General features: G+C 42.4%; 1 long non-coding RNA gene across 1 annotated transcript; it reads right to left on the bottom strand.

Moving 5' to 3' along the window:
• Positions 1-2,644: 2,644 nt before the first annotated feature.
• LOC121688485 lies at positions 2,645-15,284 on the bottom strand. The gene is made up of 3 exons (XR_006024605.1): positions 15,209-15,284; positions 7,013-7,015; positions 2,645-2,655 (listed from the first exon to the last, which is right to left on the bottom strand). It is a non-coding gene; the product is annotated as an uncharacterized LOC121688485 (long non-coding RNA).
• Positions 15,285-15,768: the final 484 nt, after the last annotated feature.

Consider the following 15,768-nt stretch of genomic DNA (forward strand, 5'->3'; position numbering starts at 1 on the left):
TATCCACCAGCTGCCTGCCTGCAGCCTAATTCCAAAACTCCAAAGTTGCTTGCTGTCAGATTTGGTTCCGAGGGCACAAGTTCAGTGTATCAACAACACTCAATAACAGTTTATGTGATGTGTTAATCAATTAAATTCCCAAAAATTTCACAACAGCTAGTTCTGGAGTAGGCCATTCAACTAGCCCGCTTGCTTACGACGAGACTCAGGCTGCGCAGTCGGCACCCGCTTCCTTATTTGGGTTTTGGGTTGCCAGGTTTTAGCCTATGACAAAACGGTTGAAATTGAAACTAAGTGATCGTGTATGTGTAGGGTGTATTTCATACACAATCTGGCGACCTGAATGGATCAATGATTTTAAAATGAAGTTTGATGGCCATGCAAATTACGGGAGTTTTCCGGGAGAAATAATAAAACGGGAGGGTGCTGGGAGATGACCTTGAAATACGGGAGAAACCCGGGAAAAACGGGAGTGTTGACAGGTATGGCATTGAGTGTCATTAAGTGTGAGTGTGATCAAGAGTGTGCCGCGGGTGTGTGTGAGTATGTGACGTCAAAGTTTATGCTTGTCTGTAGAGTGCATTAAAGTATGCGTTAAAGCACAGCTAGTGTTAAGTGTCTGTAAATTGTGCCATCACATTTTGCATGCATTTTTGAGAAATATAGGCGTGAGTTTGATTGGAAAAAAGGCATTTTGGGGATAGCTGCTGGGAGGTTGATTGATCTGAATAATTAGGGAAACAATGGGTGTGAAAAACTAAGGTAGACAGAGGAGAGGTGTATTTATACGGGGACTGTCAAGTAGGCTACAGAAAGCAATGCAGCTATTCCGACATGCCGCTACTTAGACATTGGCATCTAATTGTCGAAGTGGCGGCATTCACATTAATTTTCAAGCGTCCCACTACTGTGACAATTTTTTTTTCCATTCTAACACAAGGTCATTAATAACAGTGGTGTAGCCAGGATTTTTTAACGTAATGAACTTTTGCGAAGTAGGCCTAGGGTGGGCCTTTATTTTTTTATTCCAATATGGGCAGTATAGCCTAGGCCTACAGTAATCCCAACTTTAAACAACACACGATTTCATCACAGCTCAGATGATTCATGGCAAAAAAACAATAAAAGGCTACATTAATAACTAGCAGGGGCAACAGGATTGGATTCTAGCCTACGCACAATAACTTCAACCGAAAGGTTAGTCGCGTCTCAAGGAGTCCAAAAGTGTACCTCACACACACCAGGAAGAGATTTTGGAGAGAGAGAGAGGATTTAAAGGTGATGATTATTTGTGTCTGGTGGTAATTAGACTTGAGTATGGATACCTACGAATTGTTTTGAATAAAAAAAGATAAGACAACAAATGAAATGTGACCCTGCAAGGCGAAACCAGTCGTTTTGGTAAAATTTACAAAATTAAGTTATTGTACTCACACGAACGGCCATAAACTAAGCTTTCCAACAATATGTATATCGAGGGTAGCCTATTGCAAATAGTATTGGGTAGGCTATTGGATAGTCGCCGACCCTCATTAGATGTGGATATCTGGAGGTAAGGATAGCCTTCAAGAGACAAGGTTATCGCAGTTGCTGTTAGGCATACGGCCCTTCTCCAGTCTCTCTCAAAATCAAAACACACCCAATTCACGCTTGGACTTTTCGATTATGTTTCTAAATGTTGGGACTGATGGACACTGAACTCTGGGGGTTATTTGAACGTTCCTTGTGAAGTGGTTTACTGTAAAAGGAGCGTCGGATATCCCACCTGTCTTTGCACAATTATAAGGCCATGATAGGCCTAATGCATGCGCTAACCTAGAGTCGAGAGAAAGAAGACTAAATAAATATGCAGACATGTTATGTGCAATTCAACAACTGCACGCATGATATATAAAAGATATATTCCTAGCCTACATTATTGTGTAGTAAATTGAGTTTATCCAACCTGCCGGCAAGCCAAAATGCATCGCACATGGCTTTATCATTGTCCTCTAATATGCATGAAAAAACAAAACTTGAATATATCGCACATCCAGTTTGAACACCCTGATGGACACTGAACTCTGGGGGTTATTTGAACGTTCACTGAAGTGGTTTAGGCTACTGGAGCGTAAGAATTCTAACCTGACTCTCGCTAGGAGAAACTAAATTCATCTGGCGAGAGTCCGGTTATAAGAATTCCGCCCGTCTTTGCGCAATTGGCCATTGATTGACAGCCATTAATTACTTAATATAGGTGGCCTGCACGCACAGAGTTTGTTTGATGTATGGAGTTTCCGACCGTTTTCCCCTGCTTAGAGAATAAAATGAGGAGAGCTACCTGTGTTTTACATAGGCTAATGTTTAACATTTATTCACATGGCCAGTTCAAAATCACCTGAGGTTTTGACTGAAATGTGTGCCGATATCAATTATTGGGAAAAAAACATTGTTTGGAGTGGATGGCAGGTGGATTGTTGATGTAGCTGCAGGTGCAGATGACTAAAGCTCATCCATGCATCTAGGATGTTGGAATTTGATAGGATACAGGAACTGCTGAGATAAATTGAAAATGAGTATTGGTAATGTTGGAATAGCGGTACTAAAAAAAATCGGAGTAGGGGCATGTCGTAATAACGGTATGTCGTAATAGAGGGAGTGAACCCAGTGTTTCCCCTACAATGTATTCATCAGCGGCGCAGCGCCGCTCCTGGAATTCAAGCGCCACTGCAAAAAGAGTTGCCTAATTAAAAAAAAAAAATAGACGCAAGTGAACTTCAGGAACAGCTGCCGTTCGTTCAGGTTTCATGTCAGCAAATAATAGTAGGCTAACGTTGAAGGCGCAGTCAGGGATTCCACAGGAGATCACGCTTGTTTGTGTTTATGTTTAAGTTTATTAGCAGACGCAATTTTGTGCAAAAAAACGTAGCCTACATTATGTTAACCTGGGAACCAAATTAAACACGCCAGCGAGATAGCTTGCCCCTACCTTCAGTAGCCTATTCCCAGATAAATCCATGCATTGTTTCGTTTTTGTTTGTGATACAGGCAATGCTTTCAAGCCCTGTGTTGCTAACATACCTAGGCTGTGAAACTAAGGTCTAGCTAGCCTATTGGTGGGTTTAATTGAATTTGAGTAATAGGATACGCAAGCATTTACATCTGAGATAGTTTGTAATTCCTGTAGAGCTCATCAAAATTATAGATATGATACAAGACACTTATCTGCTATAATCCAAGTGAATTTTCTTCGAATTTTTGACCATTTATTTTACCAAATGACATGGGAAACATAATTAATTTCATCCACATATTCTTATGCACCATGCACAACAACGCTACTAAGTTAGCTTAAAACCGTGATAATCAAGCCAGCGTCACGGGCCGTCACGGCATTAAAGTGACAGGCACTCAATTCGACTTGCACAGCACCAATACAGTGTAATGGCATGAAAGAGAAGTCTATATAGTTTATACAGTGCTGTGCAAAAGTTAAGACACCCATGCTGAAATTGACTAAAGGGAGGAATAAAAACATATTTTGCCTTTTGTCTTAATGCCTTAATTAAAAAAACAAATAGGACATCAATTATTTTTAATGCATCATGTATCGTAAATAAATACATTATATATAAATGTTTTAACTTATGCACAGCACTGTATATTCTAAATAGTAATAGTTTGTACAGTGGCCTACATGGTACAGTTGTACAGTGGCTAATACTAATAACGTAAATGAAAAAGGTGAAAGAAAAACATGAATAATAATCCTGTTCAAGTACTGCAATAATCATGCTTGTGTTGATGGTTATGTCATAATTTGTAACTCAATCTGTCCATTTCTTTCACAAAATCCACCAGAAGTCACAATTTAAGGAGTCATTTTTTCCAAATGTTTCTCTTTTTTTGGGGGGGGGCTTCCTACGATCAACAGCACCGCTGCTGGAAAAACCAACGCTAGACATTTTTTAACCACAAATTTGTAGAACAGGGACATTTCACAGAAGTAAGCTGGCAGTGGCAAGCAAAATACTTTTTGACCATCACAGCATAGCTTGTATGGGTGTAATGACCAGTGTTTGGGCAATTTCTAATCACACCCAAGTTCTTTTTCAACGCTATTTACCTTTTGTCTTCAAGTGTTTTCTATAATGTATAGCATTAGCGTTAGTGTTGCATTAGCGCTGAGTGATGTTTCACATTTTGTTTTAAAATTATGAAACTTTAAATACACATTGCCATAAAGATACTCAGATTGCCATTTTACCATTCACATTTATGGCAAAGCTCTGGTCTTGCCTCTCGATAGCCAATATGAACAGCTTCATCATTGCACGTTTCATTTGACAAAATACGTCGTGGGAGATGCATAGGCCCTTTGGCAATGTTCAATCCATTACAATTGCAATCGAAAATCCCACAAAAAATGAATTCAAAAGAGGTTAAGTAACGGGTCATCATTAACTTTCAACCCACTGATGCGACAGTCATCTTAAACAAAGGTAGCAACTGCACCCTATACTCCATTCCTTTATATTGGCATGGTTACCCTAAACTATCAAAAGATAACAATGTTTGTGGGCGTAATGAAACCTTTTTTGAGAGAGAGAATGAGTACAAGTGAATGGCACCGGTGCAACGCACAACACATTTATTTTGTTCGACAAACACATGACACATTGACTGAAGATGGAGTTTTCTATGTTCAGTGTTATGTGTTGTAACTAACATGATGAGTTTGTCTTGTCTGTCTCGTCACTATTCTTGTCAACATGGGCCCAGAATGAATGAATGTGTGAGTGTACATGTATGTGCTGGCCAGCTGTGGGTATGTGTATTTGTGGAAACTTGATTCCAACGGTAACACACAGTTTTGTACCAAATGGAATTCTTATAAATGTCAATTACTGTAATTGTTACCATAACTGTGGGTATACTTTCAAATAACTTTGAATATCGTTTTTATGAATTTCTGCCATGTCAGAGCGGTTTTGTTTGTGTCTTTGTTACCTTTGTCTTCCACACTAAATGATTGCAAGATTTTTTACTCTCTTATAATATGCTTATAAGACTAATTGATTTCCAGGTTGGCTAGGTGATGTCTTTAATGTTGAGCCAATGTTTAATGCAATCAGGACTGACAATTTATGTTTGTTGTATTATTTTTCATTCCTTTCATGTGTCTTTGTCATTCTGACTAGGGCAAGTCCAGATTACTGTATTTTATTTATATGGTTTATATGGGGAACACAATTGTAAACATTTGCAATGAGCATGTATCTAGTGTTATTATTAATGTCTACGTTCCAAGTGTCTTTGATTTGATTCTTTTTGACTTTGAATTTTATTTTTGTTATTACGTCACACCTTTGCCCTGCCTAGAAGAAATGCCTGTTGTTCAGATGATGTTGTTACAAGTTCAAGGCGGATCTGGCGGACAAGGGTGTGCCGCCGATCCAAAGGGGGATGGTCGATATTTGATAACAATGGTGACGTGTTTAGATAGCATGTTAAATTAGTTTTGAGGACTTGGGCTCTTCAAGAAACTTTGCTTCCCAAGAACACTGTTTAATGAATATGGATGAGATGTTTTGGTCTTTATACAACTTAATGAGATGCCTACACTGGTACTATATTACAAAGCATCTTTGCGAATTTGAAAATGAATCAGCATCAGCCTGCGGGGAAAGGGGGGGATGCAACATTTCTCTTAAGTTATCATTTCAGACACCTAAGAAAAAGAAAACAAGAAGTGGTGGTAAGGGAAGTCCAACCGGATAAGTCCAGAGACCAGAAGCCCACTTCAAGGAGAAAGAAAGACCAAAATCCATTCTGAAGAGCCGAAAGATGAACCAGAGACCAGGAGTTGTCAACAAACCAGACAAGACCAGGGGCCTGTACTACGAAGCGGGGTTACTGGCTTATCTGGGTAACTTCGAGAGTAACTTCATCACGCGTGGCATAACTTCCCGATTAACCCGTACTACGAAAGCTGGATATGTTTTAACCGAGGTATGCTGCCATGGCAATTTACGCTGCATCTCAAACCTGCTCCGAGCAGGTTATGTTCTTGGTTAACCCGAGGTTTCCGTTAACCACACCCTTTATAAGTACCACCCCTCCACTAACAATTTCTCCCGAGACATGTCTACGACATTGGAGCGCAAATCGTGAGGGACTCTCTTCGCAGGACGAGGGGTTTTAGAGACCGCCAGAAAATATATATAGCCTACCCGGACGATATTCTCTATGAAGATATAGATTGTCAGCCGAGGGAATTCGTTATCTTTGTCAGATGATCTAGGAAGACGTCTCATAGCAATGCCCGTACGTGGACATTCATGTATTCCATCGGTGATGCAAGAATACTGTATGTCCGAAAATAAATCGGACATAGGCCTACAGTATGCTGAACATCTGAGCAAGAATAGCCTAAAATAAATCGGACTTAGCCTACAGTAGGCCTAATAAATTAAAATCACAATTTTAACAAACTTGTTGAATTGAATGTCATATTACTGTACCCTGCACATAAAGGCTACACATTTCCACAGCACCAGAATCCGACCGAATGCCTCCCTTAACCCCCTCCATAATCGGCCTTCCACTATTATTTGCGATGGCCAACTCTTCTGCTACTGTAAAACACGCTGGTGCCTTTCCTCCTACAGTAGTGTTCAAAGACACCTTTTTCTTGTTAGCTGTAAAACAGAGGCCAAGTGAAGGCTATAAGCTAGGCCTACATGTTTTCATAATTAAGAAATATTAATGCAAGCTATAACTATATAAACCTACTATTCTGAATAATGTTTTTGTGTTTCATTTTCACCTGCTGCCATGTGCGTTTGGCAATAGTGTTGCATCTGAAATGTTCACAGGATTAGGCATACACTAAATCAGTCAATGGGGGCTACCAAATATTCAATTATCTTTATTACTGTAATCTATATGCCCACTTCTGAATTGGGTTGCATCTGTAGGCCTTTCTATGAACTCAAAATAGGCTATTTAATTATTTCAACTCATTTCAGACATTCTGCAAGCTACTAATCCTCTGTAACACATATTTGAAGAACATGTGGGAATAAAACATTACTTTTAGGCATTTAGGCTACCCGATCTGCAATACGTTGCCAACAGCCTTGCTTTGTTCACTGCCGACGTATTTGATTTTTGTTGTAGAGTGGGTTTTAATTCCTCATAACTTGTCATAATAATTCATCCGTAAAATAAGGTGATCGCGTCATCATTGAAAGTGGTGACTTGCGCTGCAACCCGCCCCTTTTATGTGAACGCGCACAAACTCCAATTAGGTTAACCCCGGCTCAACAAATCAACTTCATAATCAGCGTCGTAGTACCGATTAACACCACTTAAGATAACCAGGTTTTGTCAACCCTGGTTTAACAAAGAAACCCTGGATTACATCTGGGTAGGTTAAACTCCCTTCGTAGTACAGGCCCCTGATGACTCCATTTTGAAGGAGCAGAGATCTCTGTGAAACCAACATTTCTGTGGGACCAACCAGAGCTCACCCAACACAGCAGAAGGGGACAAGAGGGATGAACACAGCTTCACGAGAGGGATGTGGAGTAGATCCGGAGAGCAACCCCAGTGACCGACACACCAAGAACAGACAGAAGGTCTGATCAGATCTTAAAGGACAATTCCGGCGCAAAATGAACCTAGGGGTTAATAACACATGTGTACCGAGTTCGACCGTTCGCTGGGATTTATTTTCATGCTAGTCGAATGTGACCAGTTTTATTGCAAACCGCTAATTAGCGTTTAATGCTAGCCTTTGGGGCACACGTACAGTAGAAAGAAATCGCTATTTCTATACCACTAACAAGTCTCAAAATAGCACCACACTTACACAGTAGCATAATGAGGGTCTCTACATGTAAACCAAACCTCATCTCTGTTTCTGCGTTCCTGAAGTCCAACTGCTGCTGATGCAGAGCTGCCCCTTCAGTGTCTATGTGGGATCTAATACTGACTTGTTGCTGAGCGGTCATGCTATCTAGCTGCCTTAACCAGCGTCTGGTGGATGGAAGTGTGAATGTTTCCACGCTAACGATAGAGGATCTTTCCCTTTTGAAGATTTGCTGAACTGCTGATCTGCTGGCTGGCTTCAAAGTGCTTCCTGGAGAACAACAGCAGACCGGAGCTCCGGCCTACCTGAAAAAAACGTTCAAAAGCACCTGAGCTGCGATGGACTGTTCAAGAGCACAATATTGTTCAAGATGTTCAATACCAGGAGAATCACCAATAGAGGGAGAGCAGATAGCTAACAAACGTTCAGAAAAAGTCCTGTTGGTAAATTTGAGGAAAAGTCGGTAAAGGGGCTATTTCACACAATTTGAGGGTGCTGAATTAAAATATTTTGTTTACCAAGCTCAATTTTGAGTTTTAAACTTGCTAATTGACCTGTCGCTAAGCGCCACCCTTAGAACGCTGATGAGCCAATGACAGTCAAGCCTCAACAGGACTCTGACATCAGCTCGGACAACTCCATAGGAAACAGCAGGGAGGAGGCATAAAATGACAAATTAATGGTTATTTATGAAGTTTATTAACTCAAAAAACCCCGACGGATAACCATGGTCAAACGTTTTGCATGGGGGACATGTAATACTGATAGCCGGTACCCCGAGAGGCTAGAAAACGGGGTATATTTTCATCAACAGTAGCTTACAGGACGTCTCTCGTGTTTGCAACAGCTCGACGTAATGTAGGCTACTAAGCCAACAACGTGGCCACAGGTTCCCTGTTAAATAACAAGATGAAAATGCTCATTAACCAAATACTATATTCTTAATACATCAAATATTAAAGTAACATAACATATCTTAGCATCAATCTTCCACTAGCTAGCTAGCTAGCATTAACGTCAGTGTTTTTTGCATGGTGATTTGCACGGCTACTCGCCACAACTGCTTGTCACCTTGTATGTATTCTAAAGCAAAATTAAGTCCCTTTTGATAGCTTCTGGAGGAAAGTAAATCCTTTATCGACCAAAACGTCCTCAAAGCCTGCTTTCATATACTGTCAGCTGCTGTTGTCCACAATGTATTTCTAATCAAGTCTGGTTTGTTTGTCCGAGTTTTCACACGGTGACAATGGGGGGCGGGGCTTAGCGACAGGTCAAACAAATTTCTCCTACGTAGAACTCACGACTGCACAGTTTGTATACCGCTTTGTCCTTCTCCATAGTTTGATATACCCAAACCCCGAAGTGTTTCCATATCGAACTCCTCAAGTTAGGGCCTATCACTCGTCTCTGTGTCGCACAGGTTGATCGCGTTGTCCTCCATTTTTTGGCAAAACACCAGCAGCACAGCAGCCGTTTGAAACAGCTGTTTCCGGTGCGTAAAACTGGTGGGAATTTTCTTTTTAGCTTTCGCAATGCGTAGTGCACTTCGGAATTCTTTGTTATTTTTCTGATTGTTTGTGAGTTTTGCTACATCTATCTTTTTTATTTGTTTCAAATTAACCTGTTGAGGAGTCACAAATATGTGATCAGATGCAGCTGGGCCCCTGGGAGTACGATCACAAATGTGATTAGAATGTTTTCAAAAAAGGTTCTATAACATGACGCAACAATTACCCTCAGGGACTTTTCTGCCATTAAACAATTTTAAGAACACTGAAACTATAGAACGTTCGCGTAGAATTCTAGAAGTAGCCAGGAAAATAAGTCACTCTCTGGGGAATGGCATTGTCTTAAAGAATTCACTCCTCAACAGGTTAATAGTGTACATATTTGGTTAAAATCGATTCCCTATTTTAGTTTTCGAAACTTGTGTTGGTTGGTCCAATCGATTTTCAAACGTAAAGTGACAGCCCTACCCAGGGGCAGAGTGGAGCACTAAAATCCACCGGGAAAATTCTGATTCTTTCTCTGATTCAGATTCTTTCTCTCTGCCTTCCATCCATGTGTAAAACAGCAAGCAACCACGCAAATCTGTTGACTGTCAAAAATCCTGTCGTTTTTCCTCGAACTTGATCGCTTGTAGGGTCATGCTATTAGACGAGGGGCCGCTCATTTATCCCCCTACATTTCTGTAAATAGACTTGACCTGCAATCGGTTCATTGGATAAACCAGAAACACATTCCCCATTCCCAGGAGGCTTTGCTCCATTCTAGCCTAGGCCTGCGTTAATTTTAGAACAAAGAAACAAATTCAATTGTCATTTTTTTTGTATTTGTGACCATGAAAACGTTCTGTAATGCCTGATTAAGACAAAAATGAATTAAGATAAAAAAAATCAAGGCTAGTCTACACAAAAATCAGCATGGAAGAGATATAGACAGTGAGCGAGTGGTATAAATGTTGGTTGGATTTCCTATGACTTCCCCGATCCACTCTTTTGACCTCAAACTGGTTCAAAGCCCACCTACTCACAAAGCTGGCAAAGAGCTTGACTTGATCCTCACTCGGAACTGCAGCACAGACACCCTCATGGTGACGCCTTTCCATCTTTCTGACCACTTCTTCATCCATCACGTCAGCCTGACAGAACAGCCTCCGGCTCCTCAGCCGATGATCACGTTCCACCGCAACATCCGCAACCTGTCTCCTACCCACTTTTCCTCTGTGGTTCCCTCCGCTCTACCTCCACTCAACACCTTCTCCTCTCTGGAGGTTAATGAGGCCACAGACTCGCTCTGCTCCACACTGAGCTCGTGTCTAGAGTCGTGTCTTACCACAAGGCCAGCTCGATCCAAACACTCTCATCCATGGCTAAATGATATCCTCCGATCGCAGCGCACCAAACTCAGAGCCACGGAGAGGAAATGGCACAAATCCAAACTAACTGATGACCTCAAAAACTACCACTCCTAACCTCCTTCTCAGCCAGCATCACTGCTGCTTAGACGGCTTTCTACAATGACAAGATCAACAGCGCTACATACACTCGAAAACTTTTCTCAACCTTCAAATCGCTACAGTCAACCCTCAGTTGCCTCCTCCTCCATCCAGTCTTACTGCGGATACCCTTGCCTCATTTTTTACAAACAAAGTGGCGGCAATCAGCAGTCAATTCTCTACATGCCCACAAAACGCATCAGACTCAGATACCGCACTCCTACAACCTCTAGGGGCTGCTGGAACATCTCTCTCAGCATTCGCGGCTCTCTCCGAGAGTGAGGTATCTAGACTCCTGACACGTACCCGTCCTACCACGTGCTTGTTGGACCCTATACCTACGAGCCTACTTCAGTCCATCAGCCTGACCATCGCACCAGCTATCACACATGTGATCAATGCCTCGCTAACCTCTGGCACTTTTCCAACAGCGTTCAAGATGGCCCGGGTAACACCGTTACTTAAGAAAACTTCTCTCAACCCTGCTCAAGTCGAGGACTACCGCCCTGTCTCACTCCTGCCTTTCCTATCCAAAGGCATTGAACGAGCAGTCTCCAAACAGGTCTCTGACTTCCTTTCACAGAACAACCTTCTGGATCCAAATCAGTCTGGGTTCAAAAGCGGCCACTCTACTGAAACGGCTCTGCTGTCTGTAACAGAAGCCTTAAAAGAAGCCAGGGCGACTGCTCGGTCATCAGTACTCATTCTGCTTGACTTATCGGCTGCCTTTGACACGGTTAATCACCGCATCATACTCTCTATACTCTCTAACATGGGAATCTCCGGTTCTGCTCTAGAGGGTGACATGGGAAACAATTTTCACTCCCGTGACATCCCGAGCCCGCACAAATACTCCCGCCATATCCCGATCACGTGACAGCCCCCCCCCCCGGCTGATTTAGTCAAATAGGGTGTCATATTTCATTCGACCTCCACTCCACTAGTTGGCAGACATGTCATACGTCATCCCCGAGTCCAAAAAAGGTCATGCTTTAAACAAAACTTTGTGCTACAGCGCATTGAATCAGTGCGTGCAATACCGGAACTAGTGTGCGTGTGAGCCACTTTATCAGAGCGATATTGTCAACGTCAGCGAGTATTTGCATTAGATTATCGTCTAATGGCATCAAAAAAGTTTACCCGAAATGAAGTGTTGGGTCTTCTATTCGCGGACCCTGATTCTGAAGGGGAATATCTGCCTTCAGAAAATGATGTATGACGTCATAATATGCAAATTAGATATAAACATTTAATCTCTACATAAACTTTGGGTCATCCTTAATATTTCTCTAATTTACAGAAAGTATCTATCTCTTATCACTTTTAAGATATAGCCTTTTGAAATGAAGATGTGAAAATCGAACATTTCTAAAAAAAAACCTCTGGCGCCTAAAGGGTTAATAGCCGATCATTTTGGGCTACATTAAAATTACATATGTTACAGGACTTTGCTGTAGGCTATGCTTAAATCATTTCATAGTTAGATCTCATCCCATCAGTTAAGTTTGCATCGTTCTCATCACGTTAAACCAGCGAAGCATAGCAACGTTGTTGCTATGTGTAAACAAAACTATTTTTTGTGTTCCGCCAGGGTTATAAATATATTGAGGAATGCGATCGTCGAGGTGCCATGCCCCAACATTGCATGACACATTAAACTCAACGAGAATCGCTTTCCCGGACAGCTCGTGCAATTGAATAGAGCTGTCCTTTGCTGACACTTTCGCCTGTAACTGTTTCTTTGCATCCATTTTGCCTTAGGGCCTAGCGCTGAAGCTGATTGATTGTGAACAGGGCAGCTGCTTGTCTTGCTCTGATAGGCTACCAATAAACAACAAACGTTTTGTGGGTTGTAATTGGTTCTCTTTTCTAAAACTAAATGCCTCACGTCTTTGGGCGCACTCACTGCATTGCAGCGTAATTTTTTTAAGTTAATAATCTCTGGCTTCCAGCCAGCTCCCGTTTATTATTTCCTGTCCCGTCCCAATCACATTACCAACAGTGAAATTTACTCCCGTGCTGCGGGAAACCCGCGGGAGTCCCGAAAAATTGTCACCCTCTATTCTGCTCTCTCCTGGTTTGAATCCTACATCACAGGACGCTCGTTTAACATATCATGGCTTGGACAGCTATCTGCACCTCACCATCTCACCACAGGGGTCCCCCAGGGCTCAGTGCTGGGTCCCCTTCTCTTTGCTATCTACACCACCTCCTTGGGACAGATTATCCGTTCGCATGGCTTCTCATACCACTGCTATGCAGACGACACACAGCTCTATCTGTCCTTTCCACCTGATGACCCCTTGGTTTTAGCACAGATCTCGCACTGCCTCTCAGACATAGCTACATGGATGAAGGCACACCACCTCCAGCTGAACCGCTCAAAAACGGAACTGCTGGTCCTCCTAGCTAAACCTACCATACACCACGACATCAACATCAAATTTGACTCCCTGTCTACAAGGACTGCAAGAAATCTAGGAGTTGTTCTCCACAACCAACTAAGCTTCTCAGATCATGTTGCCTCAGTTGCCCGGTCGTGCCGTTTCGCACTCTACAACATACGGAAAATCAGGACTTACTTGAAACAAGATGCTACCCAACTCTTGGTTCAGGCAATAGTCATCTCACAACTTGACTACTGCAACGCCCTCCGGACAGGTCTCCCAGCCTGCACAGTGAAACCCCTTCAGATGATCCAGAATGCGGCAGCGCGCCTGGTCTACAACCAACCGAAAAGGGCACATGTTACTCTACTGCTCATCCAGCTACACTGGCTACCTATGGTGGCCCGCATCAAATTCAAGGCTCTAACGCTTGCCTACAAAGTAGTCTCCGGCTCTGACTTGAATGCCCTCATACAGACATACCCTACCTCCAGACCGTTGCGCTCCTCAGACGAACAACGTCTAGCTCTACCACCGGTACGCTCAATCCAATCCAAACTCATTCTCAAACCAATTCTCATTTGTTGTTCCTCGTTGGTGGAACACACTGCCAGTTCCTACAAGGGCAGGGACATCCCTCTCCATCTTCAAAAAACTCCTGAAGACCCAGCTCTTTAGAGAACATCTCCTCTCATTGCACCACAACAAGTCTTGCTGATCCTAGCACTTACCACCCGTCTTGAACTGACACTCAACTGTTTAAAACAGCACTCACTGATGCACTTATTCTTACTGTACTCTGTTTTTGAATTGTCCTAAAATTGTTGAGAGAAATGCTTTAAAACTTAAACTGTTCACCATGTTGTTAGTCGCTTTGGTTAAACATGCGTCAGCCACATGTAATGTAATGACTCTGAAGAGTAGATCTCGGAGATTTTCGCGGAATGCATTTCTCATGCACGACTTACGGCCGCGATAAAAGCTCTATGGGCCGGTCCGCACCTCGGCCGGCCTACCGGCAAAATTCCCGACCGTCCCGATTGCCACTCTGCCCCTGGCCCTACCTACGAGTAACCCCATGGTAATGCGAGTGATCATAATAAAATATAAAACGTGACATGCCAAGTCCTTCAATAAATAACCAGGCTTATGAACATGAACAGCATTTGTCATTCACCTTGTGAATACAACATTAAGATGCTAGGCTAAAGAGCTCAATATAATATTCACAGAGAGAAGCACCTGGGAATCGTGTCAGAAAATAGCAATTTCATCAGTGATCATGCATCAGCACAAGCTTGGTTTGAAACTTTCTGGGGATGGGGATTTTACACGATCCATCACTGGGCTAGTGCCCTGCTGTTTTATATGACCGTGCTGATGCTAACAGCTGCAACTCCCTCAAATAGGTTTCTATTAGGCAAGCTTTTGCCAATGAAAATGAATGCAAAATAAAAAAGTCCTGCTCGTTTGCGTTACCAAAAAAACTCAGCTTCACTGCTGCAAGTAGCCTACAAAGCCTCTCCCCACATACACAGCACACTATCCCATCTCCCTTGTCATCCCCCCAACACACACACCAAGACCCCTGGCAGTTGGGTTAGCCCCTTGAGCCGTGGATCTGCCCAAGGTTTCTTCCTTAGTAAGGGAGTTTTTCCTTGCCCCTGTTGCTCTTGGGTGCTATTTGTTAGTGTTCCCCCCAATCCCAATCCTCCCCCACCTTTCTTATGCAGCCCTTGCCACTTAATCTACTAAACCCCTCTTCTACTGCACTTTTTACCCCCCCCCCCCCCCCCCATAAATGCACAAATAGGCTGACACCAGACATAATTTCACTGCATTTCTTACATCCAGTAACTATATGCATGTGACAATAAACTTCATGTATCTATGTATCCTTGTAAGTTGGCTGTAATATGCTTTGCCATATTTAACGAACCAGCTAGCTTTTTGATAACAAAATCGTACCTTTTATTTGTTTAGTCCACTGAAAGTTATCCACATATCAAATGATTAAATCCACAGTTATGGAGCAATTGTTTTGTACAATGGATGCAATATCTCATAGCCTACCTAGTGAGAGGTCTGACGACCATGGAGTACATTCTGGAGCAGATGGAGGTCATTGACGCATGTTCCCACAGTGATCATATTGCAAGAAGACGTGTAGCTATATTATAAGCATTTTTCTATGATCTGTTTATGTGGCCTCTAGGACGTTTTTTAATTTTTGGAAGAGAAAAAAAATGCTTCAGATGAAATAATTTGGTGGATCCCATTACCTCCCATTAGTATGACTGTGAAATGTAATACAACAGTGCCACCTAGTGTCTAAATTCATTAACATTAAAAGTGTGTGATTAACCTCTTTTTTTGCTACTGACAGGTTCAACATTAGTGGGGGGCCTTAAAGGAACACGCCACCCAATGTCAGTAGTAATATATGTTCTTACCTTAACTTTCACAAGTTGAGTCATACCTCTCCTGTGTCGGTACGTGCACTCAAACGCTCTGGTGCGCGGCGCGAA

This window comes from Alosa sapidissima, chromosome 17 (genome assembly GCF_018492685.1).
Source record: "Alosa sapidissima isolate fAloSap1 chromosome 17, fAloSap1.pri, whole genome shotgun sequence".
NCBI classification, from domain to species: domain Eukaryota; kingdom Metazoa; phylum Chordata; class Actinopteri; order Clupeiformes; family Clupeidae; genus Alosa; species Alosa sapidissima.